The following is a 26,470-nucleotide window of genomic DNA, read 5'->3' as shown; positions in this document are numbered from 1 at the left end:
GGTGTAGCCGGTAACGCTGCCGCCTGCAGTGCCAGCATCTCATAGGGGCGCGGGTTTGAGTCCCGGCTGCTCCAGTTCCGATCCAGCTCTCTGTGGCCTGGGAAAGCAGTGGAAAATGGCCCAGGCCTTGGCCCCTGCACCAGCATGGGAGACTTGAGAGAAGTGCCTGGTTCCTGGCTTTGGATCAGCCCAGCTCCGGCCACTGGGGCCATTTGGCGAGTGAACCAGCAGATGGAGGACCTCTCTCTCTGTCTCTCTAACTCTGCCTCTCAAATAAGTAAAAAAATCTTAAAAAAAAAAAAAAAAGAAAAAGAAGAAGAGGGCACCTGTGTCCCCTGTCAGTAACCAGGGTTGGTCCGGCTCTGGGAGGCAGTGGTAGTGCTGACTCCGGTAATTCAGTCGCTGCCGCCGGCCAGGGGGCCTGGACTGGGTTCCCTGCTGCTGCCGGCATTTGGGGAGTGAGCCCGCGGGTGAGCGCTCTGTCACTCTTGTTTCTTTCTGCCTCTCAAATACATAAACAAAGTAGTCCCTGTTTTAAAGAAATATTTATTTACTTATTTGGAGGATGGTTACAGAGGGAGAGGTCTTCCATCCACTGGTTCACTCCCCAATGGCTGCAGTGGCCGGAGCTGAGTCGCTCCAAAGCCAGGAGCCAGGAGCTTCCTCCAGGTCTCCCTTGGAGGGGAGCCCCAGCACTTGAGCCACCATCTGCTTTCCCAGGCGCATTAGCAGGGGCTGGACTGGAAGTGCAGCAGCCGGGACTTGAACTGGTACCCACATGGCACCCGCTGCACCACAGCACCAGCCCCGGTTTGTTAAGGTTTTTAAAGAATTGTGTATAGCATGTCGCTTGGACGGCTAAGCCAGGAGTTGGTGACCTGCAGGCCTGTGGGCCAAATCCCACTACGACCTGAGTTCCACTGTCTGTCCTGTAGAAGAGAAGTTTGCTGGACTCCCCCCCCCCCCCCCCCCGTTTGGTCTGAATGGGGATCGCGGAGCCCAGCCGAGGGAAGTGGGCGGGACGTGTGGGCAGTGGGTACAATGTTTCCCCCAGTGGATTCTTCGTGGGCTGTGGTCAGCGTGTGAAGTCATCCATGTAAAAACAGCCATAAGAAGTAACTGTCATCGTTAGACTCACACAGGGGCGCGTGTGACTAAGTGCCGAGAGACTAACCCCAGAATCTGCTGTAGTGGCTGGTTCCTGTCGGTGCCGGGAAGCCCTGCGCGCTCCTGGGGTCCACCGAGGCCCCGAGGCTGCTGGGAAAGCCCAGAGGGCTCCTTGGGGCTGGCCCAGGGCTGGGTGTGAGTGGTTGATGGAGGGGAGGCCTGGGCCGGTGGTCATTGTCCTCAGACCTGGGGGATGGGGAGGGAGAGTTGGAGGAGGGCCTCCCTCTGCTTCTTGGGGCTTCTTTCTCTAGAATGCATCCCCGCTGCTGCTTGCCCCGAGGTCCGTGTGTCTTCTGCCCGCGGGTTTTAAGGAGGAGATTGAGTCCGCCCGACTGCTCCTGTGCGGGGTCCCTGCGAGCGTTCGCCCACGGGGGGACCTTCTGGCCAGCGTGCTGGGGGGTGCTTCTCTTCCAGCTTCAGTCTAGTGTGCCCTGAGAATGGAGTCTGCAACTGTTTTAAATGAAAAACCACTCCCCTTTTATGTCTGTCCTCAAAAATCCTGTCTCTTTAAAGCTGTCTGAGAGGCAGAGAGAGAGAATCTCTCTCTGCTGGTCCACTGCTCAGGTGGTCTCCGTGGCCAGAGCTGGGCCAGGCTGACGCCGGGATCCGAACACGTGGGTGGTGAGGTCCAATTGCTTGAATCGGCACCTGCCCCTCTGCCTTTCAAGTAAACAAAAAAATTTTTTTTTAAGAAAGGATATGGGGTACCTAGAACTCCTTGTGGAATTTTCTTAGACAAGGAGAATTCAAAAAGTTTGTGGGAAGTGGAGTTAGAAGATAGGCTTGTTAGGTGAGGAACTGTGAAAGCGATGCCTGGTGTTTTGCTAGAACACATTCCCGTGAGCTTTCAGAAGGCAGGTGATGGCTGAAGTGGTCGGGTTCCTGCCAGCGACACGGGAGGCCTGGGTTGTGCTCCTGGCCCGGCCCGGCCCAACCCTGGAGTGAACCAGCAGGTGGGCAGGTCTTTTTCTTCCTCTCTGCCTTTCAAATCAAATACATTTTTAAAATTAAGATAAAATGTGGCCTTCAGATACCCTGAGATTTTTCTGAAGGTCTAACACCGTTTCTGAGGCGACCGCAGGCTGTGTGCTCGGCGGACGAGGGTGTGGGACGTCCCTGCCTCAGCACGCAGAGCCCCGTCTGCAGGGGCAGGGGATGGGCTTTTGTGTTGATTGACATTAGAGATTGTCACAGGAAGCAGTTGGCGTGGGTGTCGTGTGCGTCTCCACGGGGTAACTAAAGAAAGGGGGTGGAGCTCCCTGCTGTGGCCTGGGAGAGCAGTGGAAGATGCCCAAGTCCTTGGACCCCTGCACCTGCGTGGGAGACCCGGAAGAAGCTCCTGGCTTCGGATCAGCGCAGCTCCGGCTGTAGCAGCCGTCTGGAGAGTGAACTAGTGGATGGAAGACTTCTCTCTCTGCCTCTCTCTGTAACTCTGTCTCGCAAATAAATAAAAATAAATCTTAAAAAACCAAAGAAAGGATGTGGGGAGGACGGTTCTGTGGTGTAGCTGGACAAGCTGCCGTCGGGACGCTGGCATCCCAGATGGGCGCCAGTTCCAGTCCCGGCTGCTCACTTCCAGTCCAGCTCTCTGCTGTGGCCCGGGAAGGCAGCTGAAGGTGGCCCAAGTGCTTGGGCCCCTGCACCCACGTGGGAAACCCAGAAGAAGCTCCTGGCATCAGCCTGGCCCAGCCCTGGCCATTGTGGCCATTCGTGGGGTGAACCTGCGGATGGAAGACCTCTCTCTCTCTCTCTTTCTCTCTGTGTGTAACTCTGCCTTTCAAATAAACAATTTTTTTTTTTTTAAAGGATATGGGGTACATAGAACTCCTAGTGTACCGAAGAGGAAAGGCGGAACAAAGAACAATACAGTCATTTCCACAAAGGGAGTTCAGGAAAAAGAAAAAACGAGAGCAGCTGGCCACAGTTAACGCAGGGTTACCTCTCCCGGGCGGGGAAATGCGGACTCAGTAGAGAACGACACCCAGCTGAGTGCTGCACGTGAGCGGCACGTCTGGAGTTTGCTTGTGTAGGTGGGGGAGACGGGGCGGGCAGAGCACGAGGGCGTGCATCGCCCAGACAGCCCGAGGTGAAGCAGAGGGCAGGACAGGCAGCCGTGCCAGTTCACTTCCTAAGTGCCGCGTGGCCTGGCCCAGGTCTCTGAGAGGCGGACCCTCACCTGCTGCCGCCCAGGGTCCCCACTAGCCAGAAGCTGGCACTGGGAGCGGAGCTGGGCTCAAACCTGGTTGCTCTGATGTTGGATGCTGGCATCCAAACTGGGGTCTTAACGGCCTGGCTGAGCAGCCTGCTGCAGGCGGGTGCAGAGCTGGGCCTGGGTCTCCCGTTTGTGTGGCAGGAGTCCGAGCCCTGGGCCATCCTCTGCTGCCTTCCCAGGAACGGGGGCTGGGTCAACAGCAGAGCAGCTGGCGCTTGACCTGGCGCTGCGACGTGGAGTCCACCTGCCGCACCGTGCCGGCCCCCGTCCACAAACTGACTGAAGCCCCCTGTGTGTTGGCTGTGCAGGAAACGCCAAGTTTCCAAAAGTAGATCCCTTAGGCCAGAATCACCGACCACAGTGGTTCAGCCGTGGAAGAACCTCAGGGTGAAGGGGGGCACCTTGAAGTTTTGTGCTGGTGCCTGGAATTCTTAAGCCCCTGCTGTATACCTCTGGGAGCAGACCGATCAGCAGCTGTATACCTCTAGGGTCAGACAGATCAGCAGCTGTTCCAGCTGTGGAGGTGAAAGACAGCGGGAGAGGTGCGGGCGGCTCTGACCCGAGGCAGACAGCGCGTGGTCTCAGGTACACCTGCTGGGGAACAAGAAAAGTTAGGAGACTAGAAAAACAATCAATCTGAAGAAGACAGAGCCGGGTGTGATTTTCATTCTGGTAATTCTGGTTAAGAAGGAACGAAAGTAGGATTTCTAAAAATTTTTTGGAGAGGGAGAGACACAGGAAGACGGATGGGGCCTCTCTCTCCCCCAGTGTGGCTGCGGTGAGACTGGGAGCCAGACCTTCAATCCAGTTCTCTGACGGGTGGCAGGGACCCAGCTGTTGGGCTGTGTGGTCGCTGCCTCCTGGGTGCAGGCTGGCAGTGAACTGCTGGCGTGCAGAGCCGGGTATCGGACACCAGAAAGTGGGCTCTGGACGCCTCAGCAGCTGGGCTGAAGTCCACCCGGAGAAGAAAATGCATCTGAAAAGCTGTGTGACTCCACGTGCGAAGATTCTGCAGTGGGGTGGCGATGCGTTGGAGGGGCTCCAAGTGGGAGACACGAGTGGCCAGAAGTGGCCTTTGAGGTGGGAGTCCTGTGCCTTAGTCCAGAAACTAGACAGAAGTGGGGTGGTGATGAAAGCTGTCCTTGCGAAGGCCCCAGCCCCGCGTGGGTGAGTCAGTGGGTCAGTGAGCTCCTGCTATGGACCAGATGCCGTGGGCGTGGCTCCCGGGCCAGCAGCGAGCGAGAACCAGGGGCTCCCACCTGCTGGGAGTGGGCGGAGGACACCCTCAGAGACCGCGCAGTCAGTGGACAGCAGGTGAGGACTGCAGACGTCCGCTGAGAGGGGCAAGGTGACAATGGGCACTGTGGGTGCAGCAGTGGGGGTGGGGCCCTGGGAGGGCAGAGAGGACCACACCCATCATGGCCAGCGGCACTGGCTGTGTGGAGAGCAGGGTCTGTGCCTGGACCCGCAGGGCTTGAGCGGGCTCGTCCCGGTCAGATTGAGGTTTCTAGAAGCTCTCTAGACAGGGAAACCTGCCGTGTCCGCAGCACAGCGCTGTCAGGTAGCCCGTGGTCAGTCTGCACAGCGCGTGTGCTGCTGCTTTGCGGGGAGAGCAGGCCATGTCCAGCGTGCTGTGGCCGGGGCACATGGCTCAGGCCGGTCTGCTGGGTGGGGCCTGCTGTCTGAGGGAGGCTTGGGACCAGCGCCGCGGTGATCCAGGCTGCCCGCTGGGACACCCACATCCCACTTCAGAGTCCTGGTCCGGCTTCCTGGAAGCACAAGCCGAGAGGCGTGGACGATGGCTCGAGTGCTTGGGCTGCGCCACGGCTGGGGTTGCAGACCCCGGGCTCCAGCCGCCCGGCCCAGGCTGTGCGGGGTGTTCGGGGAGTGAGCCAGTGGGTAGAAGATCTCCATCTCTCACTGTTGCTGTTCCTTTCAAGTAGATAAAAATAAGCATTGAAAAATAAATCTTTAAAAAGGAAGGAAAACCCAAACCTATGGAGGAGGGGGCGGGGCCGGTTCATACCTTCTGGGGACAAAAGCTTTGTTTTCTTTCTACTCTAACAAAACCCAAATTACAGGAAAGGCACCCAGGTTAACTGACCGGAAGTTATGCTGAGGCACTGTGCCTGGGGCCTGTGTGGTCAGCGTCCTCGCTGTCCCTTCTGAGAGACGGGGCCTGCGTGGTCGGCGTCCTCGCTGTCCCTTCTGAGAGACGGGGCCTGCGTGGTCAGCGTCCTCGCTGTCCCTTCTGAGAGACGGGGCCTGCGTGGTCGGCGTCCTCGCTGTCCCTTCTGAGAGACGGGGCCTGCGTGGTCGGCGTCCTCGCTGTCCTTCTGAGAGACGGGGCCTGCGTGGTCGGCGTCCTCGCTGTCCTTCTGAGAGACGGGGCCTGCGTGGTCGGCGTCCTCACTGTCCTTCTGAGAGACGGGGCCTGCGTGGTCGGCGTCCTCGCTGTCCTTCTGAGAGACGGGGCCTGCGTGGTCGGCGTCCTCGCTGTCCCTTCTGAGAGACGGGGCCTGCGTGGTCGGCGTCCTCGCTGTCCTTCTGAGAGACGGGGCCTGCGTGGTCGGCATCCTCGCTGTCCCTTTTGTGAGACGGGGCCTGCGTGGTCGGCGTCCTCACTGTCCTTCTGAGAGACGGGGGTAGCATGTCTTGAACCCCCATTAAACCATACAGATGATGTCATGTAGTGTTTTTTTGTTGTTGTTGTTTTTTTTTTTTTTGGACAGGCAGAGTGGATAGTGAGAGAGAGAGAGACAGAGAGAAAGGTCTTCCTTTGCCGTTGGTTCACCCTCCAATGGCCGCCATGGCTGGCGCGCTGCGGCCGGTGCACGGCACTGATCCGAAGGCAGGAGCCAGGTGCTTCTCCTGGTCTCCCATGGGGTGCAGGGCCCAAGCACTTGGGCCATCCTCCACTGCACTCCCTGGCCACAGCAGAGAGCTGGCCTGGAAGAGGGGCAACCGGGACAGAATCCGGCACCCCGACCGGGACTAGAACCCGGTGTGCCGGCACCGCGAGGTCGAGGATTAGCCTAGTGAGCCGCGGCACCAGCTGTCATGTAGTTTTAAATTTAAATCTAAATGGAGAAAAGTCGTCTCATAATAGAAAGCAAACTGAGCTGAAGGAACCTAATCAGAAATAGAGTTGGCTTAGACAGAGAGGAGATGCTTGAAATGACTTCAGAACAAATTGGATTGTACATTCTGGTTGGATAAATCCTAAAATCAAGGGACCTACAAAAATACTGCAGTTTTTAGCACTTATATTGTTAGTAATAATGGTTTTTATTCTTTATAAAAATTTCTTTGAAAGGCAGAGTTAGATAGGAAGAGACAGAGACAGAAAGAGACAGGTACCATCCCCTGGTTCACTCCCTAAACGGCCGCAACAGCAGGGCAGGGCCATCTTGGAGCCAGAAAACTGCGTCCAGGTCCCCGCTTGAGTTGTGAGGACCCAAGCACCAGGGCCAACCTCTGCCTTCCTGGGCTCCTCCGTGGGGAGAAGGGGAAGAAGTGGAGCGGCTGGGATGTGAACCAGCGCTCCTGTGGGATGTCTCAGCGAGGGCGTGGCCAGCTGTGCCACTTCGGCAGTCTGTGTGCCTTCGGTACTTTTTTAATTTTTAAAAATTTATTTATGGTCGGCGCCGCAGCTCACTAGGCTAATCCTCCACCTTGCGGCGCCGGCACATCGGGTTCTAGTCCCGGTCAGGGCGCCGGATTCTGCCCCGGTTGCCCCTCTTCCAGGCCAGCTCTCTGCTGTGGCCAGGGAGTGCAGTGGAGGATGGCCCAAGTGCTTGGGCCCTGCACCCCATGGGAGACCAGGAGAAGCACCTGGCTCCTGCCTTTGGATCAGCACGGTGCGCCGGCCACAGTGCGCCAGCCGTGGCAGCCATTGGAGGGTGAACCAACGGCAAAAGGAAGACCTTTCTCTCTCTCTCTCTCTCTCTCACTGTTCACTCTGCCTGTCAAAAAAAAAAAAAAAAAGTTTATTTATTTACTTGAAAGTCAGAGTTACACAGAAGGAGAGGCAGAGAGAGAGAGGGAGGTCTTCCATCCGCTGGTTCACTCCCCAGATGACTCCAACGGCAGGAGCTGAGCTGATCCGAAGCCAGGAGCTTCTTCCAGGTCTCCCACGTGGGTGCAGGGACCCAAGCACTTGGGCATCTTCCGCTGCTTTCCCAGGCCACAGCAGAGAGCTGGATCGGAAGAGGAGATGCCAGGACTCGAACCAGCGCCCACATGAGATGCCATTACTGCAGGCGGCAGCCCTACCTGCTATGCCACAGCGCTGGCCCCAATGCTTTTTATATATCATACAATAAAGAGGTCAGTAAGTTACTGTCTTAGGAAACGTGATTTCCAGGATAAGAGAAAACATGTACAAGTGGAAAATAGAGGGGCTGGCGCTGTGGCACAGCAGGGTAGAGACCTGGCCTGCAGAGCTGGTACCCCATACAGGGCTCCAGGTGCTGGTTTGAGTCCTGGCTGCTCCATTTCCAATCTAAATCTCTGCTGTGGCCTGGGGAAGCAGTGGAAGATGGCCCAAGTGCTTGGGCCCCTGCACCCACGTGGAGACCTGGAAGAAGCTCCTGGCTCCTGGCTTTGGATCAGCTCAGCTCTGGCCGTTGTGGTTATTTGGGGAGTGAACCAGCAGATGGAAGACCTCTCTTGCTCTCTGTTTCTGCCTCTCTCTGTAACTCTGTCTTTCAAATAAATAAAATAATCTTTAAAAAAAAATACAAAATTCGGGGCTGGCACTGTGGTGTAGTGGGTAAAGCCACTGCTTGCAGTGCCGTTACCGCACATGGGCGCCGGTTTGAGTCCCAGCTGCTCCACTTCCAGTCCAGCTCTCTGCTGTGGCCTGGGAAAGCAGCGGAAGATGGCCCAAGTCCTTGGGCCCTGCACCCACGTGGGAGACCTGGAGGAAGCCTCTGGCTCCTGGCTTCAGATTAGCGCAGCTCCAGCCATTGCGGCCAGTTGGGGAGTGAACCAGCGGATGGAAGACTTTTCTCCCTCTCTCTCCCTCTCTTCCTCCCCCTCCCCTTCTGTCTGTGTGTGTAACTCTGACTTTCAAATAAATAAATAAAAATTTTTAAAAACTACAAAATTGAAACAGTTAAGGGGTAGGTGTTAGAGTGCATCGGGTCCCCACCTCCGCTTCCCATCCAGCTTCCTGCGGATGCTCCCGGGAGGTAGCAGATGATGGACCAAGGACTTGGGTTCTTGCCACCCCGTGGGAGACCGGGTGGAGTTCCTGGCTTCCGGCTGTGGCATGGCCTGGTCCCAGCTGTTGCAGACATTTGAGGAGCAAACCAGCAGATGGACGATGTCTCTCTTCCTCTGTCACCCTGCCTTTCAAATAAATAAATAAATAAGTCTCTTTTTTTAAAAAAACAATTAAGTAAACTCCCTATAACCTCATGTTTGAATTGGAGATATCAGTATTAATTTGTTTTAAAATAATTTTTAGGAGAATGCATTTCCCAGTGCTTTACTAGAAGGGTCTAGAAACAGCCAGTGAGTAGCAGTGAGCAGACCTCACCGAGCTGTGGGCTGTGAGCACCGTCCCAGCGTGAGGAATCGGCTGCTTGGATGAATGGCAGAGTGCAGTTTAGCTCAGCAAATAGACAAAGTGGGGCGCGGTGGGCTAATGCCCTGGCCTGCAGTCTGCATCCCACATGGGCGCCAGTTTGAGACCCGGCTGCTCCACTTCCAGTCCAGCTCTCTGCTGTGGCCTGGGAGAGCAGTAGAAGATGCCCAAGTCCTTGGGCCCTGCACCCACGTGGGAGACCTGGAGGAAGCCTCTGGCTCCTGGCTTGGGATCGTTGCAGCTCTGACCATTGCGGCCAATTGGGGAGTGAACCAGCGGATGGAAGACCTCTCTCTCTCTCTGTAACTCTCTCTCTGTAACTCTTTCAAATAAATAAATAAATCTTTTTTTTTTTTTTTAAAGAAGACAAAGTGAGTCTAGACCACCTGATTCTGCCTGAGAGCAAGAATTACTTGTTTGTTTTATGGACAATTTTTTTGAGTTATTTATTTATTATTTGAAAGAATTACAGAGAGGCAGAGAGTGAGGTCTTCCATGCGCTGGTTCACTCCCCAAATGGCTGCAACGGCCGGAGCTGCACTGATCCGGAGCCAGAAGCTTCCTCCGGGTCTCCCATGTGGGTGCAGGGCCCAAGGACCTAGCCATCGTCCACTGCTTTCCCAGGCACAGCAGAGAGCTGGATTGGAAGAGGAGCAGTCGGGACTCGAACCGGCGCCCGTATGGGAGCCGGTGCCGCAGGGGGTTTCTTTACCTGCTGATGCCTCAGGGCTGGCCCTGGTTTTGTTTTTTGTTTATTTTTAAGTTTTTAAATAACATTTGTTGTATTCACTTGAAAGGCAGAGAGAAATCTCCCATCACTAGTTCACTCCCCAAAAGCCTGTAACAGCCAGGGTGGGGCCAGGCTGAAGGCAGGAACTGAGTCCAGGTCTCCTATGCGGGCGACAGGGACCCAAGTACCTAAACCATCATTTGTTGCCTCCCAGGACCCAGGACAGCAAGAGACTGAGTGGAACTGGCTGTTGGAGCCAGCCCCCCAGGGGGATGCTGGTGTCCTGCCCTTATTTTAATCACTAGGCTCAGCCCCCCCCCCCCAAATAAATTTCTATTCTTAATAAACTACTCTGCCTGGGGCTGGGGCTGCCAGGTGCTTGGCATCCAGTGAGGGCCTCGCTGCAGGGGCGGCAGGTGTGCCGGTCGGGTCTGTCTGCCCCTTGGCCGCCGTGGAGCCCCAGCCCTCCTGAGGTCATGTCCTGATCACCTCCCAAAGACCCACCTCAGAATGCCACCAGTGGGGTTGAGTGTCCAGCACAGTAGCTCTGGAATACGTTCAAACCGTCGCATTCCGCCTGGAACCCACGACTCCGTGTCCCTGTCGCGCACAGAACACGTTCGTCCCACCCCGTAGCTCCAACGTCCTAAACTCCTCCCAGTGTCAGCCCAAACATGGAGTCCAGTCTCCTCTGACTCAGCCCCGGGAGGCTCGGGCGGATTCGTCACCACGCGGATTCGCTCCAGCGCGGCCTGTGCAAGCAAAACAAGTTATGTGCTTGTGCAATGCCGTGGTGGGACGGGTGTGGGGCAGACGTCCGTGTTCCGGAAGGAGAGATGAGAGAGGAGGCGCAGGCCCCCAGGAAGTCTAGAGACCTGCAGGGAACACAGCGGTCCGTGCTGTCCATGCACCGTGGGCCTGAGCAGCCCCGCCTCCCGGCTTTCTGCACCAGCATTCGCCCGCCCTCTGGGCCTCGTGGCCGCCGCTCCCCTGGTTCTGTGGGCATTGCGCTAGGCTGCACCCCAGGCCGTCTGGATCGTGCAGGAGTAAGGAGACCTAGGTGGGGGAGTGTTCATGGCCCACAGCTCCTGGGTTCTGTGGGCCTGCGTCAGCAGCACCACCTGGACACCCGAGCTTACGTGAGCCCCGGGGTGGAGTTGAGAGCCCTGCACCACAGTGAGGGGGGTCCTGGCCAGGGGGGTCCTGGGGGTGCCCGAGGGGGGTCCTGGCCAGGGTGGTCCTGGGGATGCCCCGAGGGTGGTCCTGGGGGTGCCCTGAGGGTGGTCCTGGCCAGGGGGGTCCTGGGGGTGCCCCGAGGGTGGTCATGGCCAGGGGAGTCCTGGGGGTGCCCCGAAGGTGGTCCTGGCCAGTGGGGGTCCTGAGGGTGGTCCTGTTCAGTGGGGGTCGTAGGGGGTGCCCCGAGGGTGGTCCTGGTCAGTGGGGGTCCTGGGGGTGCCCTGAGGGTGGTCCTGATCAGTGGGTGCCCCGAGGGTGGTCCTGGCCAGTGGGGGTCCTGAGGGTGGTCCTGGTCAGTGGGGGTCCTGAGGGTGGTCCTGGTCAGTGGGGGTCCTGGGGGGTGCCCTGAGTGTGGTCCTGGCCAGGGGAGTCCTGGGGGTGCCCCGAGGGTGGTCCTGGTCAGTGGGGGTCCTGGGGGTGCCCTGAGGGTGGTCCTGATCAGTGGGTGCCCCGAGGGTGGACCTGGCCAGTGGGGGTCCTGGGGGTGCCCTGAGGGTGGTCCTGGCCAGGGGCGTCCTGAGGGTGGTCCTGGCCAGTGGGTGCCCTGAGGGTGGTCCTGGTCAGTGGGGGTTCTGGGGGTGCCCTGAGGGTGGTCCTGGTCAGTGGGGGTTCTGGGGGTGCCCTGAGGGTGGTCTTGGCCAGTGGGGGTCCTGGGGGTGGTCCTGGTCAGTGGGGGTTCTGGGGGTGCCCTGAGGGTGGTCCTGGTCAGTGGGGGTCCTGGGGGTGCCCTGAGGGTGGTCCTGGCCAGTGGGTGCCCTGAGGGTGGTCCTGGTCAGTGGGGGTCCTGGGGGTGTCCTGACTTGTCCCCTGAAGCTCTCCTGGAGCTCTGGCTTAGGGAGTGGGAACAGCTGTGAAGGTCGCTGGAATGCCTGCAGGGGCCTCCGTGGCTCTGGTGGTCCTTTCTGTCCTGTGCCCTCCGCAGTGGCTCAGCCGCGCCCTGGGTTTCCTTCCCTGAAGGTACTCTGGTTCTCTCCCTACCACCAGGCTGAGAATTTTCCAGAGCTTTCTGCTGAGTTTCTCTTTTAATTACACATTCTGTGCTTAAGTCGTCTCGTTGCCCTGATTGCACTGTAACAGTTGAAAGTAGCCACGAGGGGTGGGTGTCGCGGTGCAGCAGGTTAAATGGCCGATTACGATGCTGACATCACACGGAGGTGCCAGTCTGGGTCTGGCTGCTCCACTTCTGGCCGGCTTCCTGCTACTGTGTCTGTAAGGCAGTGGAAGGTGGCCCAAGTCCTTGGGTTCCTGCGCCCACACGAAACCCTGGATGGGTTCCAGGCTCCTGGCTTGAGCCTCCCTGCCCTGGCTGCTGTGGGATTGAGGAGTGAGCCAGTGGATGGGGGTACTGTGGGCACCCCCCCAAGCTCTTGCCCTTGTGTGAGATAAGAATTCAAAGTGGAGACACAGGTAATGTGCAGTGTGAGAGCAGGAATCATTAACAGAAGGAGCACGCTCCCTAAGTATGGGCACCACGGGGAGAGGCGACCCCAGGAGAGGACCAGGGCAAGAGAAGGCCCACGCAGTAGCGGGTCCCTTTGTGGGGTGGGCGCCCTAATTAGAGATGGACCAGGGGGGACTGGAGCAGGGCTCAGCGTGCGGAGGTTTCCTGGGAGTTTCTCCACATGGAGTTTGGCTTCCGCGAGTTGGTGATGGCATCTCCTCCCCAGTCCCGGCTGAGACACAGGTGCATCATGGGAACCTGGGCGCACCCGACGGCCGTGCCCAGTGCAGGGATGCGGAGAGAAATGTGGGAGATGTCGCAGCCGTCTTCCTAAGCTCTGCCTAGTTCCCCCATAGCGTCCCTGCTTCAGCATTCTGTCTCAGTCCGTCTTCGTGTCTGCGTCACGCTGAAGGGGGAATGTCCGGGCCTGGCCAGGGGATGGGCTCTCTGACTGATCATGGTTCCGTCTCAAGAGCCGGGGGTTTGTGAATCCCTGCCAGTGGCAGGGGTCCCTGCCCGCTCATCGTGATTGAGAAGCAGTTGACCGTTAGAATGAGCGTAGTTGGGAAACGATCCAGGTCGGGATTCCTTTTCCGAGAGGGAAGCTGTCTCCTGGCGCGTCTCAGATGGTGGCAGCTTGCAGGCTGCCTGTACCAAAATCGCAGGCCGGCGTAGCTTGAATGTAAGCCCTCGTGATAACGTCTTCCCGAGCACACTGCTCCTACAGTAGATATTAGTGACGTGTCACAGCATGCCCTGCAGGGAGTGGCCTAGGGCCACTGCTTGTCTGTGGCCACCTCGGGTGGAGAGTGCGGCCTCGCGTAGTTGCGCAGCCGGGCTGTTGAAGGGGAGAGGTGCCTTAGAGCACCGGCCTGAGGCGAGGCGGTTTTCCCTCTTTGTGGTGGAAGAACTCCCCAGGGAGTTTTCTGCCCAGAGCGGCTTTCTGAGAAACCGGGAAGAAGTGGGTAAAACCGACCTGCCAGAGAGCCCAACGGCCTCACCGTAACCAAAGCAACGATTCTATTTACCCTCTGGGGTTTAAAGAGATGATGCGGTCCTCACTTGGCCCACCCATGAAGACTGGAGAGTCAGAGTTACTTTTTTTTTTTTTTTTTTAACAGTTTATTTATTTGAGCGGTAGAGCTATAGACAGGGGCAGTGACAGAGAGAGGTCTTCCATCTGCTGGTTCACTCCCCGGATGGCCGCAGTGACTGCAGCTGCACCAATCCGAAGCCAGGAGCCAGGAGCTTCCTCCGGGTCTCCCACGTGGGTGCAGGGCCCAAGCACTTGGGCATCTTCCGCTGCTTTCCCAGGCCACAGCAGAGAGCTGGATGGGGGTGGAGCAGCCGGGTCTCGAACCGGCGCCCATGTGGGATGTCCGCGCTGCAGGCGGAGGCCCCGGAAGCTGGAGTCCTGGCAGGCGCCCCAGTGGGCCTGCCTGTGCTGTAACTGCAGCGGGAGCCGAGCGGCACTGATAGGCCGGCCTGCTGGGTGACACTGGTCGGAGGAGAGGCTGCTTTTCAGAGCCGTGTCCGGGAGAGTGGCTGTGGATTTTGGAATCAGCGGCGCGGGAGTCTGGTGCCGTAGTCTGTCAGGGCCTTTTGTACCCGACCCTCATGGACGGTTTGCTTTCTCTGGCCCTGGCGTCTGACTCAGGGAGCGTCAGCGTGAAGGGTCTCCCGAGGATGCCTGCCCTTGGCACCGCCCTCATCCTCAGGAGAGCGGCAGGCGGGAGCCTACGCCGCAGTTGCCTCGTGGCGGAGCCCGGCCCCAGCCCTCCCAAGACCTGCCGGGCCCCTGTGGCTTTCCCTGAAGGCTGAGGTCTCCCAGCGGCGTGGCGCTGGCGGGAGAGTCGGGGTCAGCTTGCAGACGGGAAAGAGCCCAGTCCGCTGTCACTCTGGGTGAGCCTACAGATGCAGAAATATTTCCCTTAGCAGGGCTTCCGACACTCCTTGGGCCTTTTGGGGGGACTTGGAAAAGACTGTCCATCTCGTGAAAGTGTCGGAAGACCACCAGGTACCTGACCTTCCACGTGCAGCTGCTGCTGGCGGCACTGAGGGGTGGCCTGGTGTGACCGCAGCAGAAGGGCCAGGGCGGGTCACCTCCCTCCCCGCAGTCATGCGGGCCTTTCCCCCAAGCCCTGAGGAGAGGCCCCCGGGAGCGTGACCCTGTGCCCTGGGGTCCGCCGCTGGCCTCGTCCTGAGCCCTGTCTCAGGCTGGCGGGGAGAGTTCTGGTCGCCCCCCAGGCTGAGGTTTGAGCGCCTTGCCTGCTGCCCTGTCTGGTGCTGCCCCCTGAGGTGTCCCTGAGTGGACAGCAGCCACTTCAGAGGCTCTTGAAGCTGCCCCGAGAAAGCTGAAGCCTTTTTGCCATGCCTCAGGGCGGGGTGCTTGGCAGATGGCCTCCCTGCGTGCAGCGCAGGGAGGCAGAGCTGGAGCCCGCCTTTGCCTCCGTGGCCCTCTCCTGACCGCCACGTCCCTGAGGGAGCAAGCCGAGCCTTTGGGCCGCAGTGTTGGCGGCCCAGCTCTCACCTGAGGGTCACCCTGCGCGTGGCCTGCCTTCCCGGCTCCTTCCTTCATGAACCTGCCACCGTCAGCGAACCCCTCAGCACCGGGTTTCCCAGGGCTCACCTCCCAGCTCAGGCCTGCTCCGTGTCTGCACACAGGAGCCAGCTGGCCTCCAGTGGGTCCTGACGGCGGGTGAGTCGCTGGACTGAGGACCTGGCCTGCTCAGAGCTCCTGGGAGTCTGAGGAGCCCTGTACGTAGCAGGCGTCCTCCTGTTCGCCACGGTGGTCTCTGATCTCCAGAACTCCTGTGCCTGGCGTGGAGTTTGACCTCAGGTGGCTGAAAGGCAAGTTCATGGTTTCTTCCCCCAAACGCTGTAGCAGTGACGGCTCCTAAGCCTGCAGGCCGTCCTGTGGCCGCTGGCTGCCAAGGTGGATCCAGTCTCTGGGTGAAGTGCTCAGAGCTGTTGCTGCGTCTCTGCTGCAGGCAGAGTGGACGGGTTGTCTCAGGGACTCTGGGGCTGGCAGGGCGGCGCCGCGGGAGCTGCTGCCTGCGAGGTCAGGATCCCATGTGAGTCCCAGTCCAGCTCCGTGCTCAGCGTGCCTGGGAGAGCAGTGGGGGACTCGCGTCCTGGGCCCTGCACCCACAGGGGAGACCCAGAGGAAGCAGCTGGCTGCCGGCTTTGGCCTGGCCCAGCTCCAGCCATTGTGGCCGTGTGGGGAGTGAACCAGCAGATGGGAGGTCTCTGTCTCATCCTGACTTTCAAATAAGATAAATCTTGTTTTTAAGAAGAATCTTTAAAAATGTTTTAAATCGCCATTCCTAGTGCTGGAGCCTCTTGCTAGGTTCTGATCTTCTGAAAGCCTTGTGTTCTCCTGGCAATTGAGTGAGTCACTTTGTAAAGATTTATTTATTTATCTGAAAGTGTTTCAGAGAGAGAAGGAGAGACCAATATCTTCCATCTGCTGGTTCACTCCCCAGATGGCTGAACAGGCCAGGGCTGGGTGAGGCCGAAGCCGGGAGCCAGGAGCTTCTTCCAGGTCTCCCACGTGGGTGGCAGGGACCAAACACTTGGGCCATCTTCCACTGCTTGCCTGGCCATTAACAATGACCTAGATTAGAAGTGGAGCAGCCAGGACTTGAACCAGTGCCCATATGGGATTCTGGCACCCTTTAACCCACCATACCCCAACACTGGTCCCACTGGTCTCAGGACTTTTTTTTTTTTTTTTAAGATTTATTTATTTGTTTGAAAGGCAGAGTTAGAGGTGTGGGGGGGTGGGTCAGGGAGGGAGTCTGAGACAGGGGAAGCCATTTCCATCCACTAGTTCCCCCCACAATGGCTGCAACGGCCAGCGCTGGAGCAGGCCAAGCCCAGGCTCCAGGAGCTTCCTCTGGGTACCCACATGGGTGGCAGGGCCGTCCACTGCTGCTTTCCCAGGCGCATGAGCAGGGAGCTGGATCAGAAGTGGAGCAGGAGGACTTGAACCGATGCTCGTGTGGGAGGCGGAGGCTTCACCCACTGCACCGCGGTGTTGGCCCCAGGGTCGGGCCCTTTAAGGATTCATACAAGGGTTTGACTGGTGACCCACATCCTGGAGTTGAAATCCTGCAGACGTCTGCCGTTCCCAAGAATGTTTATGGCCACATTTTCTTGTGCTGGTCCTGTACATGACACAGTTTCCTTTCACTTGAGTCGGAGGGTCAGGGTGTTGCAGGTGGGTCACTTCATGCTTAGAAAGCAGGTTGGCTGGATAAACTCTGTATCCTCATTTCCCTACAGTTTTAAGGCTTAGCTGGCGTTTTCCTCTGAGTCATCCCTAGAGGTACTGCGGAAGAGTACAGTGTGGACTGCTCCGGCGTCCGTACGTTGTTGTGGACTGCTCCGGCGTCCGTACAGTGTGGACTGCTCCGGCGTCCGTACAGTGTGGACCGCTCCGGCGTCCGTACAGTGTGGACCGCTCCGGCGTCCGTACAGTGTGGACCGCTCCGGCGTCCGTACAGTGTGGACCGCTCCGGCGTCCGTACAGTGTAGACCGCTCCGGCATCCGTATAGTGTAGACTGCTCCGGCGTCTGTACGTTGTGGACTGCTCCGGCGTCCGTACAGTGTGGACTGCTCCGGCGTCCGTACAGTGTGGACTGCTCCAACGTCTGTACAGTGTGGACCGCTCCGGCGTCCGTACAGTGTGGACTGCTCCGGCGTCCGTATAGTGTAGACTGCTCCGGCGTCCGTATAGTGTAGACTGCTCCGGCGTCTGTACGTTGTGGACTGCTCTGGCGTCCGTACAGTGTGGACTGCTCCGGCGTCCGTACAGTGTAGACCGCTCCGGCGTCCGTACAGTGTAGACTGCTCCGGCGTCCGTACAGTGTGGACTGCTCCGGCGTCCGTACAGTGTGGACTGCTCTGGCGTCCGTACAGTGTAGACCGCTCCGGCGTCCGTATAGTGTAGACTGCTCCGGCGTCTGTACGTTGTGGACTGCTCCGGCGTCCGTACAGTGTGGACTGCTCCGGCGTCCGTACAGTGTGGACTGCTCCAACGTCTGTACAGTGTGGACCGCTCCGGCGTCCGTACAGTGTGGACTGCTCCGGCGTCCGTACAGTGTGGACCGCTCCGGCGTCCGTACAGTGTGGACTGCTCCGGCGTCCGTACAGTGTAGACTGCTCTGGCGTCCGTACAGTGTAGACTGCTCTGGTGTCCGTACAGTGTAGACTGCTCCGGCGTCCGTACAGTGTAGACTGCTCTGGCGTGGAGGGGCTCTGTCCTTTTACAAGAGCATGCCAGACAGATGGGGGTCGTCTCTGGGGTCTTGAGGACTGACTGTCCTAGTACGCTGCTGGGTTACGTTTGAGGACAAATCCATGCATTCGAAGACGGACACCAGGGTTCTGCGTCTGTGGTCACGGAAGTGCATCCTGAGGCCTAGGACTGTGCTCTGGGAGGTGCCTTCAGGCGTCTGGCATGTGGTAAGCAGGATGTGGGGATTTAGCACAGTACAGTGGTGGCCACCCTGAGATCTTGAACCACTCTGTTCCCCGCTGGCTTGGAAACAGGCAGAATCGGGGTCTTACAGGGAGAGACTGACATGGAACCAGGACTCCATGCCGAGACTCAGCAGCCAGGGCTTGGAGTCCCCATCTAGCTCTGGCTTTAAGGGTCACTGATGTTGATGAGAAAATGCTGTCTTGCCTTCTAAGAGACTGTGATGGGGACAGTGTGTGGCCCACCTGGATCAGTCCTGCTCCCACGGAGGGCCCACCCTGCCTTCTCACTGGGAAGGTCATCCACGCTGGGACTCGTCTAGAGCTGAGTAGCATCATGACGAAAGATGTGGACTTAGGAGCAGTTAACCTGAGAGACGTCCCCAGGAATGACCGCATATCCCGCCAACTGACAGAGTGACAGGCACTCAGGCACCACCCCAAGTTGGGAGAGAGAGGAGCATCTTCGTGTAGCACACTAACGGCTAGATAAATTTCCAGGAGCAGGGTTCACCGTCAACTCCCGCAGTGACTGAGCTCTGAGGATAGGGGTCCTGCGTAGGAATTCAGCACAGAGTGAGTGCCTCCTGGACCACTTAATTAGAAGGTTAATGCTCTTGGGGCCGGCACTGGCGTAGCGGGTAAAGTCGCTGCCTGCAGTGCCGGCATCCCATATGGGCTCTGGTTCCAGTCCCGGCTGCTCCTCTTCCGATCCAGCTCTCTGCTGTGGCCTGGGAAAGCAGTGGAAGATGGCCCAAGTCCTTGGGCCCCTGCACCGCGTGGGAGACCTGGAGGAAGCTACTGGCTCCTGGCTTCAGATCAGCACAGCTCCGGCCGTTGCAGTCTATTGGGGAGTGAACCAGCAGATGGAAGACCTCTCTCTCTCTTCCCTCTCTCTCTCTGCCTCTCCTTCTCTCTCTGTGTAATTCTGACTTTCAAATAAATAAATCTTAAAAAAAAATAGAGAATGTGATCATTAGAATAATATCACATAAAAATTTTAAAAAAAGGTTAAACTCCGACTGTGATGCCAGTAATCACACAGGATCCTGGCCTGAGATCTCTGAGTTGCAGGTGCCTCCTGAGTCCCCAGGCCCCGTCCGTTCTCAGACAAGGCCACGAGGGCATTGGGAGTCCTCCCTTTGGAGCTGGGGAGAGTCTGCCAAGGACTGTCTTACGTTGAGTGCAAGGACCAGAGGGCCCTTCACTTGCGCCAGTGTCCCGCTGCCTACACCTGAAGCGCCCTCTCCTGGGCTCTCCATGCCAGCAGAACGCCCCCAGTTGACCCTGAGGTCACTGGACACTGGATACCGCGTCTGCTGTCCCACGAGTCTGCTGTTGGGCTGCTGCCCGCGTTGGGTCTCCCTCTCTTCCTCAGCCCGCCTGTTTTAAACACCGGACGCTGGTCTGTCTCGTGGTTCCTGGGAGTCTGGCGTCCCAGGGCCACTCTGAATCAGCGTAGTGGTGAGTGCACAGGAGTCTGTGGAATCAGTCACCGCCGAATGGTGCAGCTGTGGAACCTGGGAAGAGAAAAGGCGGACATGGCTGTGCGTGAGCCCGTTGTGGTCACGAATCCGGCTTGGACCCCTGCGTTAGGTGAGATCTCCTTTTTGCCCGGACTTTCCTGGGCTCCCTGCAGGCCGGCGCGGACCTGGGCCGCCTCCCTGGCCTCAGACGCGCTGCGCAGCACCTGGCTTGCCACAGCACCTAGGGCCTTTGTGCCCGTGGTGCTACCACACCTGGGGCTTCTGGGCCACGGGGCAGTAGACCCTGGAGCAGCACTGTGCCGGGGTCTGGTTTGTGCCCCGGTGTTGTCGACGCTGGAGCTGATTCCTGGGTCTGAGCGTTTCCAGTGCTGGAGCTGAGACTGTTAGCAGAGATCATAGTGGGGTTCTTTGTGCAAGAAAGAATTCAGCTGTGAGAGAGGGCAGTGGGCAGCAAGGTAGCCAGGTCTGCGGGGGACAGGGCATCGTCAGAGTGTATGGGACAGAACCTGAGCGCCCGCTCACTCAGACTGGGGGAAGCGAGGGTACAGTTCAGTGGAGAGAACACATCTGCCTGCCAGGCGGGCGGCTCCACTGAGAGCTGAGCAGACTGGGGCTCGTGAGGGAAAGGGGTCCGGTTCCCCCTGCTAGTCCTCCTCTCGAGTAAATAGATACAAATCTTTAAAAATTTATTTATTTGAAAGGCAGAACTAAAGAGGCAGAAAGAGAGAGGTCTTCCATCCACTGGTTCACTCCCCAAATGGCTGCAATGGCCAGAGCTGGGCCAATCCAAAGCCAGGAGCCAGGAGCTTCTTCTGGGTCTCCCACATGGGTGCAGGGGCCCAGGGACTTGGGCCATCTTCTACTGCTTTCCCAGGCCACAGCAGAGAGCTGGATTGGAAGTGGAGCAGCTGGGACTCGAACCAGCACCTGTGTGGGATGCCAGCACTGCAGGTGGCCACTACGTACTGCACCACAATCCCAGCCCCTTAATGTGTCTTTCATTATCCTTAGGTTGCGCAAGAAACCGAAAGAACTTGGTAAACATGGTTATTATTTTAAGTCATTTTCTTGTCAAAGTTTAAAAACTAAATTTTGTGTTTCAACACAGGAAGCGTTGAACACTCTTACTGTGTGTGTTCACCTGCATTACTCTTAGTTCAGAATTATGCTTTTTGTGATTTTGAATGTCTGAGAAGGGCCTGGCCTATGGGTTAGGCTGCAGCCTGCAATGCTGGCGTCCCATATGGGGGCTGGTTCAAATCCTGGCTGCTCCACTTCCAATCCAGCTCCCTGCTAGTTAGTGCCTGGGAAAACAGCAGAGTCCTTGGGCTCCTGTTCCTACATGGGGGACCTGAATATAGCTGCTGCCTCCTGGCTTTGGCCTGGCCCACCCCTGGCCATTGTGGGCAATTGGGGAGTGAATCCACGGTTGGAAGAGCTTTCTCTCTCTCTGCGACTCTGCCTTTCAAATAAACAAATCTTTAAAAATATATAACAAAAGTAAGTATAGGGCCCGGCACTGTGGCATAGAATGTAAAGCTATGCAGTGCTGGCATCCCTTACAGGTGCTGGTTCTAGTCCCAGCTGCTCCACTTCGATCCAGCTCTCTGCTATGGCCTGGGAGGGCAGTAGAAGATGGTCCAAGTCCTTGGGCCCCTGCACCCACGTGGGAGACCCAGAAGAAGCTCCTGGCTCCTGGCTTTGGATTGGCCCAGCTCTGGCCATTGCAGCCATCTGGGGAGTGAACCAGTGGATGGAAGACCTCTCTCTCTTTCTGTCTCTGCCTTTCTAATAAATCTTTTTTTTTTAATAAGTATAATTTTTCCTTGGCCAGCAAAACCAGGCTCAAATGCATATTAACAATTATTAAAACACTTGTTTTTTCTGACAGTTAAGTTTGTTAGCTTTTATTTAAGTGACATGTCCCAAAGGCTTTTGGGTTCACTTAGGTTTTAAGTTATGTGTGCACTCATTCGTCTATAATCAGTCAAAAATAGAATTAGGGAATGTTATCACATAGACACAGTGCTAGTAAAATGGCGCAGTCTTATCTGTGGCGCCATCTACACCCTGGACAGAATCCTGGGCTCCAGCTCCCGCTGCCATTGCTGGAAGCCAGGTGACCCCATGGCCCAACCACCAGTGTCAGCTCCACTCCCACCCTAACGGGATTCGCTGCTCCTACTTCCCTGCCCGCCCCCTGGTAAAGGCTCCACAGGACCTGTTCCTGACACATGGGTCTCTCTTAATCTCTTACATACTCTCTCTCTTTTTTAAATAAGTTCTTTTTCTAGATTTATTTATCTATTTGAAAGGCAGAGTTACTGAGAGAGAAGGAGAGGTAGAGGGGGAGAGAGAGAGAGAGAGGTCCTCCATCCACTGGTGCACTCTCCAGTTGGCCACAACAGCTGGAGCTGTACTGATCCAAAGCCAGGAGCCAGGAGCTTCCTCTTGGTCTCCCATGTGGGTGTAGGGGTCCCAGGACTGGGGCCATCCTCCAGTGCTTTCCCAGGCCATAGCAGAGAGCTGGATCAGAAGTGGACCAGCCGGGACTCGAATCGGCGCCCATATGGGATGCTGGCACTGTAGGCAGCAGTTTTATCCCCTAGGCCACAGCGCAGGCCCCTCTTACCCTCTCGCCCTCCCCCTCCCACCCCACCCTCGTCCAGCTTCCCCCACCCGACAGTAAACCTTTAACTCCAGTGTTTGGTGTGGCCTTGCACACTGCAAATTGTGTACAAATGCCTAACACGTGTAACGGGTCTCACTCCACAGAAGTGGGGTGTGCAGGCAGCATGGAAAACACAGAGACCTCAGGCCAACAGCAGGTCCCAGAGTGCACTCAGCTGGGGTCTGGTGCACTTCACCTTGGCCCTGCCCCTGTTGGGGAATGGTCTCCCCCTCCCCCCACCCTGCCCTACCACCGGGGCCCAGAATCTGTGAGGGGCTGACCAGAGAGGCAAGGAGGGAAACAAAATGCTTATTTTGAGATTATTCGCCGGAAACTTAACCAAGTTACAAAAGAAGTGTAGCAAGAAATAAAGCAGTAACCTTTAAAACAAGTTATTTTATTTATTTGAAAGGCAGAGTTACAGAGGGGGAGCGGCAGACAGTCCAGCCATTGGTTCACTCCCCCAGTGGCTGCAACTCCCGGGGCTGGGCCGGGCTGAAGCCAGGAGCCCAGAATCCCATCAGGGTCTGAGGGTGGGTGGCAGGGCCGCAAGCCGTGGGGTGGGCGTCTTCCCTTGCTTTTCCCAGGCGCATTCCCTGGGGGCTAGATGAGGCCTGGAACCAGTGTTCAGGAGGAGCCGGAATCCACTTCAGGGCAAGGCGGCCCCAGGAAAGTCCCAGTCATCGCGAGAAATGCTGCCTGCATTGTCATGCAGGGTCCGTGCTAAAGGCCCAAGACCTCTCCAAATCCCAAACCAGTTTAAGCCTGAAAAGTGCCCTAGGCCAGTGATGCCTGGACAGCAGTTGGCCACAGAAAGGGGCTGTCACCAAGACCCCAAGTACTCAGCCCTGCAGGGCAGCGCCTGAGGGGACTGCTGGCCCTGGGGCGACAACCACGCAGGAGGAGGACCCCTCCTTGTCAGAGAACCCCGAGACTGGTTGCAGGAAGTACTGTGGAGCTGATGGCAGGATTCTGAGTCTTGCAGCCTGAGGTCCTGGACCCCTCTGTGTAGTGAGACACAGGACTTGCAAGGTAAGGGAGACTGGGACCTGAGTCTCCACCTATGTCCTTCCAGACCAGAGCGTGGCTTCACGTGGGGAGAGGGGCGGCGATTACGTGATTGTCTTAACGCTGAGCCAGTCTTTGGCTTAGAAAGAAGAGCCTGATGACAGCTTATCCTTGGGTGGGATCCTCTTAGTGTTGTCCCGTTTAATGGTAGACTTCGCCAAGTCCCCTGAGCTGATTGACAGGCCTCAACTTAACCTCGAGGTCGTAACCTCCTAGCACTGAGAAGTTGTGCTGGGATGGGTGCGAGAGATGCCACTGGGGGCTGTTTGCCTGATTGCAGGAACTGGGTTATTCTACTACGAAAATGTGCTGTCATTTTGCTGAGTGGGTGGAGCTGAGGAGGAGATGGACAGATGCGGTGCTGAGTGGGTGGAGCCGGGGAGGAGATGGACAGATGCTGTGCTGAGTGGGTGGAGCCGGGGAGGAGATGGACAGCTGCGGTGCTGAGTGGGTGGAGCCGCGGAGGAGATGGACAGCTGCGGTGCTGAGTGGGTGGAGCCGGGGAGGAGATGGACAGCTGCGGTGCTGAGTGGGTGGAGCCGCGGAGGAGATGGACAGATGCTGAGAAGTGGAGCCACCGCGGGCGGGCAGCGCCATCTCTTGGCGACTCTCCAGCTCCGTGCCTTGGGTGAGGTGCTGGCCGCCCCAGCCAAGAAGGGCTGCGTTAATCCTTGCGTGGTGTTCCACTGTGCGGAGAGCACACACGTGCTCCCGAGACTTTCAGTACAAAGTTCAGGTTTTTCCTTTAGAGCGAGTGAACTAATACCAGAGAGAGGAGCTCTAACCAGTTCTGGGAGAGGGGGGCCTGCAAGTTATATGTTTTTAAAACAATTCTGACTCTTTCCCCAATATTTATTACAAACTTTTTAAAAGAAATTTATTTGAAAGGCAAAGATAAAGAAGAAAAGGGTGGAGGGAGGGAGGGGGAAAGAGAGAGAGAGAAAGAGAGGCCTTCCATCCACTGGTTCACTCCCCAAATGGCTGTCATGGCCAGGGCTGGGCCAGGCTGAAGCCAGGAGCCGGGAGCTTCCTGCAGGTCTCCCCCGTGGTACTTGGGCCGTCTTCTACTGCTTTCCCAGGCCATAGCAGAAAGCTGGATCAGAAGTGGAGCTGCTGGGACTCGAACCAGCACCCATGGGGGACTGGCACTGCAGGCCGTGGCCTAGCCTGCTACGCCGCAGTGTCAACCCCTGTGTAAACATCTCGACGGAACATTGCAGGAGTAGAACCACCGTCGCGTCTCCAGATCCTAGCTCGTCCTTCACAGCACTTGTTTTTGAAATCGAGGTCATGGACCGATGTATTTCCTTAGTCTCTAACCCAGAGCAGTTCCTGTACTTTTCTATCCTAAGTATTTTACACTTCTGTGAACTTTCAAAAGGTCTGAGGAAGCAGGGTGCAGGCCTGCGGCCCCTGTTAGGCTGCGTACCCGCGTGTGCTTCTCTCTCCCGGTTACCACCATGCGGTCCTCAGAGTCGGGAAGGGAGCCGGAGGCCAAGCCACCGTCCTCGCCGATCCCACTCAGAGTTTGCCGTCGGTCTCGCTCTTGAGCTTGATAGCAAAGGAAGGCACTTCTGGGGGTCCCTGGACTCGGGGAGCACACACACCGCACGTGCATGCAGAGGTCCAGCAGCCTTGCGGGCCTTGGCGCTCGGAGGGCCCTGGCCAGCTGCCCTGCGGGTGCCCCGCTGGTTCACTCCCCAAATGGCCACAGTGGCCGAGCTGGGCTGGTCCGAAGCCAGGAGCCAGGAGCTTCTGGGTCTCCCCCGTGAGTGCAGGGACCCAGGGACTTGGGCATCTTCCTCTGGTTTCCCAGGCACATTAGCAGGGACGCATTAGCTGGATCAGAGGTGGAGCAGCAGGGACTCAAATTGGTCAGATGTGATGCCAGTGACGCAGGCAGCAGCTGCCACCACGACGCAGAGCCGGCCCATCGAGCTGCAATGACGGCTTTACAAGTGGTTGTTCTTTTCTGTCGTGAACGGTCTGACTTCCGTAGAGTTGCACCCACTCCCAGGTTCTGTGCTGGCCCCTTCGTCTCCCAGGCGAGGCCTCCTGACTTGGGCTGCTTCTCTGTGAGTTGGCGTTGTTGGCACCGGGCACCGAGGGGCTGCTCCCTCCCCTGCACAGGAGGCCTGGAGAACAGGGGCTCCTCTGGCCAGGCGGACGTCTCCACTGTGACCCAGCCGTGGGGTCCCTGTGCTGGGGGGGGGCATGGAGGAGTGGCCCTGTAGAGGACAGGGTTTGGGGGACACCGTTGGGACAGTGAGAGTCCGCAGGTGCGGCCCCGAGGGCAGTCGAGGCCCCAGGTGACGGGGAGCAGTGTTTCCTCCCTTCTCCTGTGCACGCAGTCCGTGCGCCGGGCGCCTGTGGAGTCTCCTGCCCTCCTCTGCGCACGGCCCCGCTGCTCCCAGGAGGGCGCTGCGTGGTGGGTCTGCCCCTGGCAGCAGGTCGCCCCTCCCCCACTCCTGCAGGCCCCCTTCTCACCAGCACGCCTGGCCCCCTCCTCCGTGGCACGAGCCGTCCTCGACGTGGCTGGCCATCCCGCTCCCAGGTCCCCTTCCTGCACGTGGCTTCGGGGGCGCTGCCTGCTGTGCCCGTGCCCTGGGCCATCCCATGAGCTCCTGGGCCTCCCAGTCTCATGGCCTTGTGTTCTGTCCTTGTTTGCCAGTGCTGCCCAGGGATGACCACAAACTCGGGAAGAGAAACGACAGACAGTGACTGTCCCGTGGTTTGAGCCCAAGCTGTGGGCAGGGCCACATGACCTCTGCGTGCTCCGGGGTGGGGGGGGGCTTTCTGCTGCCTCCAGGTTGGTGTCCAGCATCCCTGGCCGGCTGTGACTGTGGGCCACGCTCTGGTCTCTGCCCCTTCTTCACGGGGCATAGCCCTCTGCGCCTCGGAGCTCCTCCTCCCTCCTTTCTAAGCACAGCCGTCTCAGCTGGGATCCTCACGGGCCCCCACTGTAGATGCGCCCATGCCCGGACACGGGGTTAGGTCTCGGATGCACCCCACCCTGTCTGCTGAGCGGTCAGGTCTGTCCCGTCTCAGCTGGGATCCTCACCTGGCCCCCTCTGTAGATGCTCCCATGCCCGGGCACGGGGTTAGGTCTCGGATGCACCCCACCCTGTCTGCGGAGCGCGGCCAGGTCTGTCCTGGGCCAGACAGCTCCCGCGTGGATGTCTGAACGTCCCAGCCCTAAGCACTGCGTTGCTTCCTCTCAGGCTGCAGAAGCCGGCCTCGCCAGCCTGCTGCGTCTCAGGACCTGCGGCTCCGCTCCTCCAGGTGCTCAGGTAGGAAGCTCAGACCCAGCCCGCCTCTCGCTGCAGGCCCCGGGCCCACCTGCACCCCTGTCCCCCCACTCCATCCAGCTGCAGGCCCCC

At 58.0% G+C, this 26,470-nt stretch overlaps 1 protein-coding gene and 2 long non-coding RNA genes across 12 annotated transcripts in view; 2 read left to right on the top strand and 1 right to left on the bottom strand.

Annotated features, from left to right (window-relative positions):
• The window catches only part of PKNOX1 (PBX/knotted 1 homeobox 1), a 67,914-nt gene that overhangs the window by 5,030 nt on the left and 36,414 nt on the right, over window positions 1-26,470 (top strand). For 4 of the 10 annotated variants that reach the window (XM_051829951.3, XM_051829949.3, XM_051829947.3 and 1 more), the window contains exon 2: window positions 26,312-26,380. The exons of 5 other annotated variants lie outside the window; for them this stretch is intronic. The gene's annotated coding sequence lies outside the window, so the exon portion shown is untranslated. Of the gene's footprint in view, window positions 1-10,727; window positions 10,749-26,311; window positions 26,381-26,470 lie in introns of those variants that run through there. One more of the 10 variants, XM_051829952.3, reaches the window with a different exon arrangement.
• LOC149126871 (uncharacterized) lies at window positions 3,058-18,825 on the top strand. Its single transcript, XR_016232213.1, has 3 exons — window positions 3,058-3,193; window positions 18,366-18,440; window positions 18,582-18,825. It is a non-coding gene; the product is annotated as an uncharacterized LOC149126871 (long non-coding RNA).
• On the bottom strand, window positions 4,030-10,361 carry LOC103346741 (uncharacterized). Its single transcript, XR_001792820.4, has 4 exons — window positions 10,207-10,361; window positions 8,535-8,734; window positions 5,484-6,011; window positions 4,030-5,311 (listed from the first exon to the last, which is right to left on the bottom strand). It is a non-coding gene; the product is annotated as an uncharacterized LOC103346741 (long non-coding RNA).

Source organism: Oryctolagus cuniculus, chromosome 4 (genome assembly GCF_051225735.1).
Source record: "Oryctolagus cuniculus isolate XC-2025 breed Fujian yellow rabbit chromosome 4, ASM5122573v1, whole genome shotgun sequence".
Lineage (NCBI taxonomy): Eukaryota > Metazoa > Chordata > Mammalia > Lagomorpha > Leporidae > Oryctolagus > Oryctolagus cuniculus.
Note: the sequence above shows the minus strand (reverse complement) of the source record. Positions and strands in the feature narration are given on the sequence as shown.